The sequence below is a fragment of the Triticum dicoccoides genome, chromosome 4B (genome assembly GCF_002162155.2).
Source record: "Triticum dicoccoides isolate Atlit2015 ecotype Zavitan chromosome 4B, WEW_v2.0, whole genome shotgun sequence".
Classification (NCBI taxonomy): Eukaryota; Viridiplantae; Streptophyta; class Magnoliopsida; order Poales; family Poaceae; genus Triticum; species Triticum dicoccoides.
In genome coordinates, this window is record NC_041387.1 from 583711109 (window position 1) to 583720680 (window position 9572).

The window sequence follows — 9572 nt, forward strand, 5'->3', positions numbered from 1 at the left end:
TGCTCTGGTACCAATTGTAGGATCAGAGAAGATAGGTCTAGAGGGAAGGGTGAATAGACTCTTAACCAACCAAAGGTGCAATATTTAATTCTCTTGAACTTTAGGCAGATTTTGGCACTAGTTAAGATAACACCAAGGCTTTCTACACATGCACATCCAGAGATAGAGCAGCGGAAACAGTAAATCATGTAATGTGCGGAAAGTAAGGGATGAGATAGAAATTCAAACACAATGAAGACACAATGTTTTTTGGCGTGGTTCTGATAGGTGGTGCTATCGAACGTCCACGTTGATGGAGACTTCAACCCACGGAGGGTAACGGTTGCGCGAGTCCACGAAGGGCTCCACCCACGAAGGGTCCAGGAAGAAGCAACCTTTCCTATTCCACCATGGCTTACGTCGACGAAGCACTAGCCTCACTCAGGTAGATCTGAAGGAAATATGCCCTAGAGGCAATAATAAAGTTATTACTTATTTCCTTATTTCATGATAAAAGTTTATTATTCATGCTATAATTGTATTAACCAGAAACATAATACATGTGTGAATACATAGACAAACATAATGTCACTAGTATGCCTATACTTGACTAGCTCGTTAATCAAAGATGGTTAAGTTTCCTAACCATAGACATGAGTTGTTATTTGATTAACGGGGTCACATCATTTGGAGAATGATGTGATTGACTTGACCCATTCCGTTAGCTTAGCACTTGATCGTTTAGTATGTTGCTACTGCTTTCTTCATGACTTATACATGTTCCTATGACTATGAGATTATGCAACTCCCATTTACCGAAGGAACACTTTGTGTGCTACCAAACGTCACAACATAACTGGGTGATTATAAAGGAGCTCTACAGGTGTCTCCGAAGGTACTTGTTGGGTTGGCGTATTTCAAGATTAGGATTTGTCACTCCGATTGTCGGAGAGGTATCTTTGGGCCCTCTCGGTAATATACATCACTATAAGCCTTGCAAGCAATGTGACTAATCAGTTAGTTGCAAGATGATGTATTACATAACGAGTAAAGAGACCTGGCGGTAACGAGATTGAAATAGGTATTGAGATACCGACGATCGAATCTCGGACAAGTAACATACCGATGACAAAGGGAACAACGTATGTTGTTATGCGGTTTGACCGATAAAGATCTTCGTAGAATATGTGGGAGCCAATATGAGCATCCAGGTTCCGCTATTGGTTATTGAACGGAGACGTGTCTCGGTCATGTCTACATTGTTCTCGAACCCGTAGGGTCCGCACGCTTAAGGTTTCAATGACAGTTATATTATGAGTTTATGAGTTTTGATGTACCGAAGGAGTTCGAAGTCCCGGATGAGATCGGGGACATGACGAGGAGTCTCGAAATGGTCAAGACGTAAAGATCGATATATTGGACGACTATATTCGGACTTCGGAAAGGTTCCGAGTGATTCGGGTATTTTTCGTAGTACCGGAGAGTTACGGGAATTCGCCGGGGAGTATATGGGCCTTATTGGGCTTTAGGGAAAGAGAGAGGAGAAGCTGGGCGCCCCCCCCCCCAAGGCCTAGTCCGAATTGGACTAGGGGGAGGGGTTGCGCCCCCTCCTTCCTTCTCTTCTCTCTCCCCTTTCCTTGACTCCTACTCCTACTACTTGGAAGGAGGGAATCCTACTCCCGGTGGGAGTAGGACTCCTCCTTGGCACGCCTCCTCCTGGCAGGCCGCCCCCTCCCCCTTGATCCTTTATATACGGGGGCATGGGGCACCTCTAGGCACAACAACAATTGATCTCTTGGTCTCTCAGCCGTGTGCGGTGCCCCCTCCACCATAGTCCTCCTCGATAATATTGTAGCAGTGCTTAGGCGAAGCCCTGCGGCAGTAGAACATCAAGATCGTCACCACGCCGTCGTGCTGACAGAACTCTCTCTCGACACTCGGCTGGATCGTAGTTCGAGGGACGTCATCGAGATGAACGTGTTCTAGAACTCGGAGGTGCCGTAGTTTTGGTGCTTGATCGGTCGGGCCGTGAAGACGTACGACTACATTGACCGCGTTGTTCTAACGCTTCCGCTTTTGGTCTACGGGGGTACATGGACACACTCTCCCCTCTCTTTGTTATGCATCACCATGATCTTGCGTGTGCGTAGGAATTTTTTTGAAATTACTATGTTCCCCAACAGTGGCATCCGAGCCTGGTTTTATGCGTAGATGTTATATGCACGAGTAGAACACAAGTGAGTTGTGGGCGATACAAGTCATACAGCTTACCAGCATGTCATACTTTGGTTCGGCGGTATTGTTGGATGAAGCGGCCTGGACCGACATTACGCGTACGCTTACGCGAGACTGGTTCTACCGACGTGCTTTGCACATAGGTGGCTGGCGGGTGTCAGTTTCTCCAACTTTAGTTGAACCGAGTGTGGCTATGCCCGGTCCTTGCGAAGGTTAAAACAACACTAACTTGACGAACTATCGTTGTGGTTTTGATGCGTAGGTAAGAACGGTTCTTGCTCAGCCCGTAGCAGCCACGTAAAATTTGCAACAATAAAGTAGAGGACGTCTAACTTGTTTTTGCAGGGCATGTTGTGATGTGATATGGTCAAGACATCACTACTGGAAACTGGGAATTTGCCATCAGCCAGCTCTTTGCCATCTGCTAGCTGATGGCAAAAAACGTCTTTGCCATCTGCTTAAAAACAGATGGCAAAGAACGTCTTTGCCATCTGCTTAAAAACAGATGGCAAAGAACTGGCAGACGGCAAAGAACATGGTTGCCATCAGCCAATTCTTTGCCATCTGCTAGTGTATGGCAAATAATCTTTGCCATCTGCCACCAGATGGCAAAGAGGTTGGCAAATACTGTGGCCGTCAAGAGTGTAACGGCGTACCATCCCCACCTCTTTGCCATCTGCCAGTAGACGGCAAAGATTCTTTGCCATCTGCTGGCAGATGGCAAAGAGATGGGGTTACTTTTTTCCAGGTAAAAAAACTGTGGGGTTATCCCCTCCCTCTCTCCCCACCCATCCAGGTAAAAAACAAATGACGTTCGCATCTCCTCATCCATGCACTGAACAGCCCCCGTCGATGGCGCTCGGCCCCGTCGCTCCCCCGCCCCGTCGTCGGCCCTCCCCCGCCCCGTCGCCGGCCCTCCCCCGCCACCCTGTCGCCGGCCCCGTTGCTCCCCCGCCCTGTCGCCGGCCGCGTGGATCCCCCGCCCCGTCGCCGGCCCTCCCCCTCATCCATGACCCGCCCCGTCGAGGTCCAGGTCCGCGACGGATCCGCCTATGCCGGCGTCTTCCACACCACCTGCCTCGACGCCGGATACGGTGCGCGCCCCCCTCTCCTCCCTCTCTACCATAGATTTCTTTTGGTCTGGTTCAGGGTTGGCGTCGGGCCCTGGGATCACGCGAATGGCGCTCGGGCCGTGATCCGGCTGCTGGGTGGAGATGGTGGATGCCGCGTGCCTAGTGCCTAGTGACACGACCTGGTTCGTCTCTGTTTTTTTTCTGGGAGAATGGGTTGTGATCCGCTTGTTCGTCGACAGGCCCCGGTCGCCGGGATGTCGCGTTTTGTTAGTATTTCTTGATGGGGCTGCAGCCGAGGGAGATGCATAGTGGACGGCGGCAGAGCGGGTCGGCAGAAGCATGGTCGGAGGCGGGGTGGTGGTGTGATGGTTGGGCGGCGCGTGCATGTGTTGTCGTGTTGGGGCTGTGGTGGCTTGTGTGTGGTCTCTGCTAGGCAATGAGAGATTTAAAGTGAGATGATTAAGAGGTCCGGCGCCTTGAGCTCGCACCCGGCCGTCCCGCGCCGCTAGATCCCTCCGGGTAGCGGCTTCTAGTTGCCTGGCACCGCCCGCTCCTTGACCTCGCGCTCGTTCAGGGGCGCCTCGTGTCATCGGGTGTTGAGAGCTGCAAGTACCTTAAATTTGTCACCACAACCCTTCTCTGTTTCATCCTCATACTACATCGTCATACGCCGCCGTTGACTTCCTGCCGAACCCCCAGTTGGCAGGAAATGACTGAACTCGTGATGCTCTTTCTTCCAGTGATTTCGTTTGCTGGTCTGCTCTTCGCTCTTACTATTTCCAGTATTTTTTTTGTATAGCAGTTAGATATTGGAGGTAGCTGTGTGCTATCTATGGACCATATGGTACTGCTCGGTACAACCTGATTGCGTTGCTCCAAGTGCAATTGAAATTCGAACACACCACATTGCTCGGCTGCATTTTATAAGAAAGAAGTTAGGAGAACCATTGACTGATTTCATTGGAGGAATGAGGTACAGTGGTTATATGCATGGTGATTAAATCAAGTTTTTTTTACCTATGCTTCCAACCTGTAGGTGAATTTGTGTCTATGCTCCGTGGCGTTGATCTGTAAATCTTCCGATGCTATTTTGTGCCATATGGGCAAACACTAAGTTCTGAGGAAGAGATGTCATATGTGTACCATATGGACAAACACTCTACATTCTAAAGGACGGGCAGAACGTGCATCCCCTGGGTATGTTTATTTATTTACCATTCATTTTGTTAAACATATTTAAGTGCACTTGAAATGTTGTTGTCTTGAATAGTACAAGTTCTGGAATGAAAGGAAATTTTAGTACTCCATAGGTTTGGTGATCAATTGTCGTTCTTTTTAATGACGGTAGACATTGTTGGACAGGGAAATTCCCCCCTTTGTCATGTTTTCATGTCAGGGACTATTAAAAATAAATTATACTACCATGTTCTATCTTTATATCTATTACACTGTACTATCCTTATGATTATAATCACAAATGATAATCTACATAATCCACCATTTGAAACGATTAATAGCTCTTGCCAGAAAAGAGGATGAACATAAAAATATCTTTCTGCAGTTTAGACCTATTTGGAAGGCCCCTTATGTATACATTACCAATGCAGTACTGTTTATTATCCATGATTTTTTATTACTATTATTATTCTCTTTTAGTGAGGAGCTTGATAGGAAGAGATCTCAAGCGCGATCTCAAGCGCACGCACTATACGAGGCTTCAGGAGGAAGGATTCTATGATGTTCTATTATCTCCCCTTCTAGAACAGTTTTAACACGGTCCCTCTGTAGTTCTTTCTGTATATGTACCTTTCATAGGGTATAGTTCATGGTGATAATTCCATTATATTTTTATCAATACACCACATCAATCTTATAACTAGCTAGAAGAAACGGCATACCTCATGCTCCCATTTGAGTCTTGTGTGCAAGCTCATATTATGAAATGATATAAGCATGCTTGATTCAAGGAAGTTGCTGGTCTGATGTCACGTTATACAACTTGTCCTGCTACATTCCTGAAGTACTAAAAAAATGGAAAATAATGCATTTCCTCCTAATTCATATTTTTATTTTTGATTGTACTACGAATGTATATGAGATTATCATATATTTCGTAGAACGATCGCCCTGGTCGCTGTTTTATTCCTCTGTTAATCTATTTCAAATATCTTTAATCAGAGTCAAAGCATGACATAATAGTTGGGTCTTTACCTGTGTTTTTTCTGCATCTCCATCCAGATTTGTGTCCCAGATCATGGAGGAATTACCCTCTCTGCTGGTGCGTTTACAGTGCATTATTTGTAGTTCTATTGGGAAGACAGTTAGAGACCCCGAGAGGCTGCTGCGAGCTGCTATTCCCCTCCTCGAGCTGGCGGACTGATGATGGAGGACCCGCCCTCTTTGCTGCATCGGCGCCGCCGCTGCCACTTCTGCTTCTGTTGCCCGTTGGCCCAGGGCGGCGCATGTCCTCTGCTCTAAGGCTTCTTCTGCTGATGGTCTTCAAGGTGCTGCTGCTGCTCCCAAGCAATGGCTGGCTTCGCTGCTGCAGCACCATACCGTCTTCAGCGACTCACCAACGACGGCAGCTCCTCCGCTTCAGGGCTACTGCGGCATGCGTGTCTCACTCCTCCAGGTGCACTCATCGGCCTCATTCTTCTGGCCCAAGTGCTCTCCAAGTCTATTATGAGTAGTTCAAGTCTGAATGAGTAGTTCTTCCTTGTTTCTTGGGGGTAATGTGCAGTAATGAGCTGTTCTTCGTTGTTTCTCCAAATCTTGTGAGCTGAAAATCTAGGTTTAGTCATTTTCAATTGTCTAAGTGGATAACATGCTTTTTTAGTTAAGCCGGACAGTTGATCAGTTAGAAATCTATGCTTTCATATTTAGTTAACAAGCTATGAGGTGAGCTAGTGTTGAGCATTCTTGCTATAGATGCATCATGTTGTACTAGATGAACTTGTGACTATCCTGTTGTTGATGAAGTTGTGAGTATCTTGCTGTAGATGCATTAGTTGTTGATTTATCCTGCTGTAGGCTGAAACTTGTGAGTATAGACAACATTTGTAGATGAACATTTTTTGGTCATCTACCACAAAAATTGAAACTTCCAAATATTTGTAAAAGTTTGGAGCAGCGGAGGGAATATGTTTGCAACTCAATTCTGCAGACATTTTACACTGAAACTTGAGGGAGTTTGGCAAAGTTCTACAGCATGATGACATTCTGCAAACATTTTTTTTACTGAAAATCACTAATATATCAAGTGGTGTCACACTACACTGCTCCACCCTGCTACTGACTGAACTGGTTTTGAGCTCACTAATTGATGCCATTCACTCACTCACTGCTCTCAGGGAGGTTGTGCGGCACCGAGCGGGTGTACGGCGAGGTCTTCGTAATGGCGTCAAGTCACCCTTGCCATATGGATCATATGTAAGCTCTTCCTGCTCCTACAGGAGTACATTTTCATGCTTCAAATATGAACCTATGTCAGGGGAAAGCAGCGGACCATAAGCAGCATGTCCATCTTTTTAATTTATGCAGATTTAGTAAATTATTTTCTTGATCTTTTTGGAACCATTTGTCTCTGAAGCAAAATAATGTGCAGTAAGATTATGCCATTATGTTAACATTATGTGTAGTAAGATTCTGCCATTTTGTGTCTCTACATTTCAATTGTCAACACATATTGATCTGTGTATTGAACAAAACATATAGGCTGTTCTTCGAAAGTTTGAGTATTGATTTCAGAAAGAAAAAAGTGTCGCCATTAATGTATTGATAGTACTGATGCTGATGTTTATTTGGACGCCCCAAAGCATTTATTTATCCTTTTTTGTTGAAATGGAGTCTGTACAAATGGAGTATGGAAATGCATAAATCTGAACTGACCAAATGGTACGATGCTCAGTGTGTAAGATTGATCAATTGATCAAGATTACAAAAGAATGCACACAAGGAGCATTAAAAGGCATAAAAGGAGATTTAGTTTCAGGTTGATTGTTTAGTCCATCACCATAGCACTTTTTTCCTAACACTTTCGACAACCATAGCACTTTACTGAACCTGTACATGCACTCCTACTAGAGTACTCCTTCAGTACATGTTCAATTGTAGTCTTCTTCTTCTAGTCTTCTTCTAACTTTGTTCTTTCCCATTTTGTAGATTTGCTTCAGATCACGGAAGCTTGGGTTGATGGAGTGCTTGTCTTTAGTTTTTCTTTTGAGTTTGTGAAACTTGCTACCTATGATGAAACTGTGTAATATTGATGAAACTATGTATATGTATGGATGAAACTTGCTACTATTGGTAACATGTGTTGGATATGTGTTCGATATATATGTGTTCATGACTATTGGTAATATGTGTTGAATATGCTATATTGGTAATATAAATATATTTGTGTTTGATTTTCTGTGAAAATGAATTGATATAAGAAAATAATAATTAAATGGGGCAATATAGGCACTTTGCCATCTGCTGGCAGATGGCTAAGAGCTTTGTCATCAGCTGGCAGATGGCAAAGAGGCCACGTGTCATCTACACGTAAAATTTGGGCTGGCCTATTTGGGCCCTTTGCCATCTGCCAGCAGATGGCAAAGCTCTTTGCCATCTGCCAGCAGACGGCAAAGCATGCAGCCTTTGCCATCTGCTGGCAGATGGCAAAGAGCCTGCAGCCTTTGCCATCTACTGGCAGATGGCAAAGTATGCCGTTAGCCTTCTAACGGGGCTAACCCCGTTAAGAGGCTTTGCCATCTGCCAGCAGATGGCAAAGCCACAGGCTCTTTGCCATCAACCAGCAGATGGCAAAGAAGCCTTTACCGGCAGGGTTTCAGACAAACTGTTTGCCATCTGCTGGCAGATGGCAAAGCCTTTGCCATCCGCTGACCATGCCTTTGCCATCTGCCATGGCAGATGGCAAAGTGCCAGATTCCAGTAGTGCATGATGCTATATTTTATTGTATGAGATGATCATGTTTTGTAACTGAGTTATCAGCAACTGGCACGAGCCATATGGTTGTCGCTTTATTGTATGAAATGCAAGCACCTTGTAATTGCTTTACTTTATCACTAAGCAGTAGCGATAGTCGTAGAAGCAATAGATGGTGAAACGACAACGATGCTACGATGGAGATCAAGGTGTCGCGCCGGTGATGATGGTGATCATGAAGGAAATATGCCCTAGAGGCAATAATAAAGTTATTATTTATTTCCTTATATCATGATAAATGTTTATTATTCATGCTAGAATTGTATTAACCAGAAACATAATACATGTGTGAATACATAGACAAACATAGTGTCACTAGTATGCCTCTACTTGACTAGCTCGTTTATCAAAGATGGTTATGTTTCCTAGCCATGGACAAAAGAGTTGTCATTTGATTAACGGGATCACATCATTAGGAGAATGATGTGATTGACTTGACCCATTCCGTTAGCCTAGCACTTGATCGTTTAGTATATTGCTATTGCTTTCTTCATGACTTATACATGTTCCTGTAACTATGAGATTATGCAACTCCCGTTTACCGAAGGAACACTTTGGGTGCTACCAAACGTCACAACGTAACTGGGTGATTATAAAGGAGTACTACAGGTGTCTCCAAAGGTACATGTTGGGTTGGCGTATTTCGAGATTAGGTTTTGTCACTCCGATTGTCGGAGAGGTATCTCTGGGCCCTCTCGGTAATGCACATCACTATAAGCCTTGCAAGCAAAGTAGCTAATGAGTTAGTTACGGAATGATGCATTACGTAACGAGTAAAGAGACTTGCCGGTAACAATATTGAACTAGGTATTGGATACCGACGATCGAATCTCGGGTAAGTAACATACCGATGACAAAGGGAACAACGTATGTTGTTATGCAGTTTGACCGATAAAGATCTTCGTAGAATATGTAGGAGCCAATATGAGCATCCAGGTTCCGCTATTGGTTATTGACCGAGAATAGTTCTAGGTCATGTCTACACAGTTCTCGAACCCGTAGGGTCCGCACGCTTAACGTTACGATGACAGTTTTATTATGAGTTTATAAGTTTTGATGTACCAAAGTTTGTTCGGAGTCCCGGATGTGATCACGGACATGACGAGGAGTCTCGAAATGGATGAGAAATAAAGATTGATATATTGGAAGCCTATGTTTGGACATCGGAAGTGTTCCGGGTGAAATCGGCATTTTACCGGAGTACCGGGAGGTTACCGAATCCCCCCGGTGACCTAATGGGCCTTATTGGGCCTAGTGGAGGAAGAGGAGAGGAGGCCTAGGGGCAGCTGCCCCCCCCC

At 45.0% G+C, this 9572-nt stretch overlaps 2 long non-coding RNA genes across 3 annotated transcripts; both read left to right on the forward strand.

The window, feature by feature from the left end:
- The first annotated feature begins 3172 nt into the window (after positions 1 to 3172).
- LOC119293929 lies at positions 3173 to 5753 on the forward strand. Of its 2 annotated transcripts, none has more exons than XR_005143258.1 (3): positions 3173 to 3308; positions 4324 to 4484; positions 4944 to 5753. It is a non-coding gene; the product is annotated as an uncharacterized LOC119293929 (long non-coding RNA). The 2 variants fall into 2 exon arrangements; XR_005143257.1 differs by having other exon boundaries at positions 5526 to 5753.
- Positions 5754 to 5815: 62 nt separating this feature from the next.
- Positions 5816 to 7486, forward strand: LOC119293931. Its single transcript, XR_005143259.1, has 3 exons — positions 5816 to 5919; positions 6638 to 6716; positions 7449 to 7486. It is a non-coding gene; the product is annotated as an uncharacterized LOC119293931 (long non-coding RNA).
- Positions 7487 to 9572: the final 2086 nt, after the last annotated feature.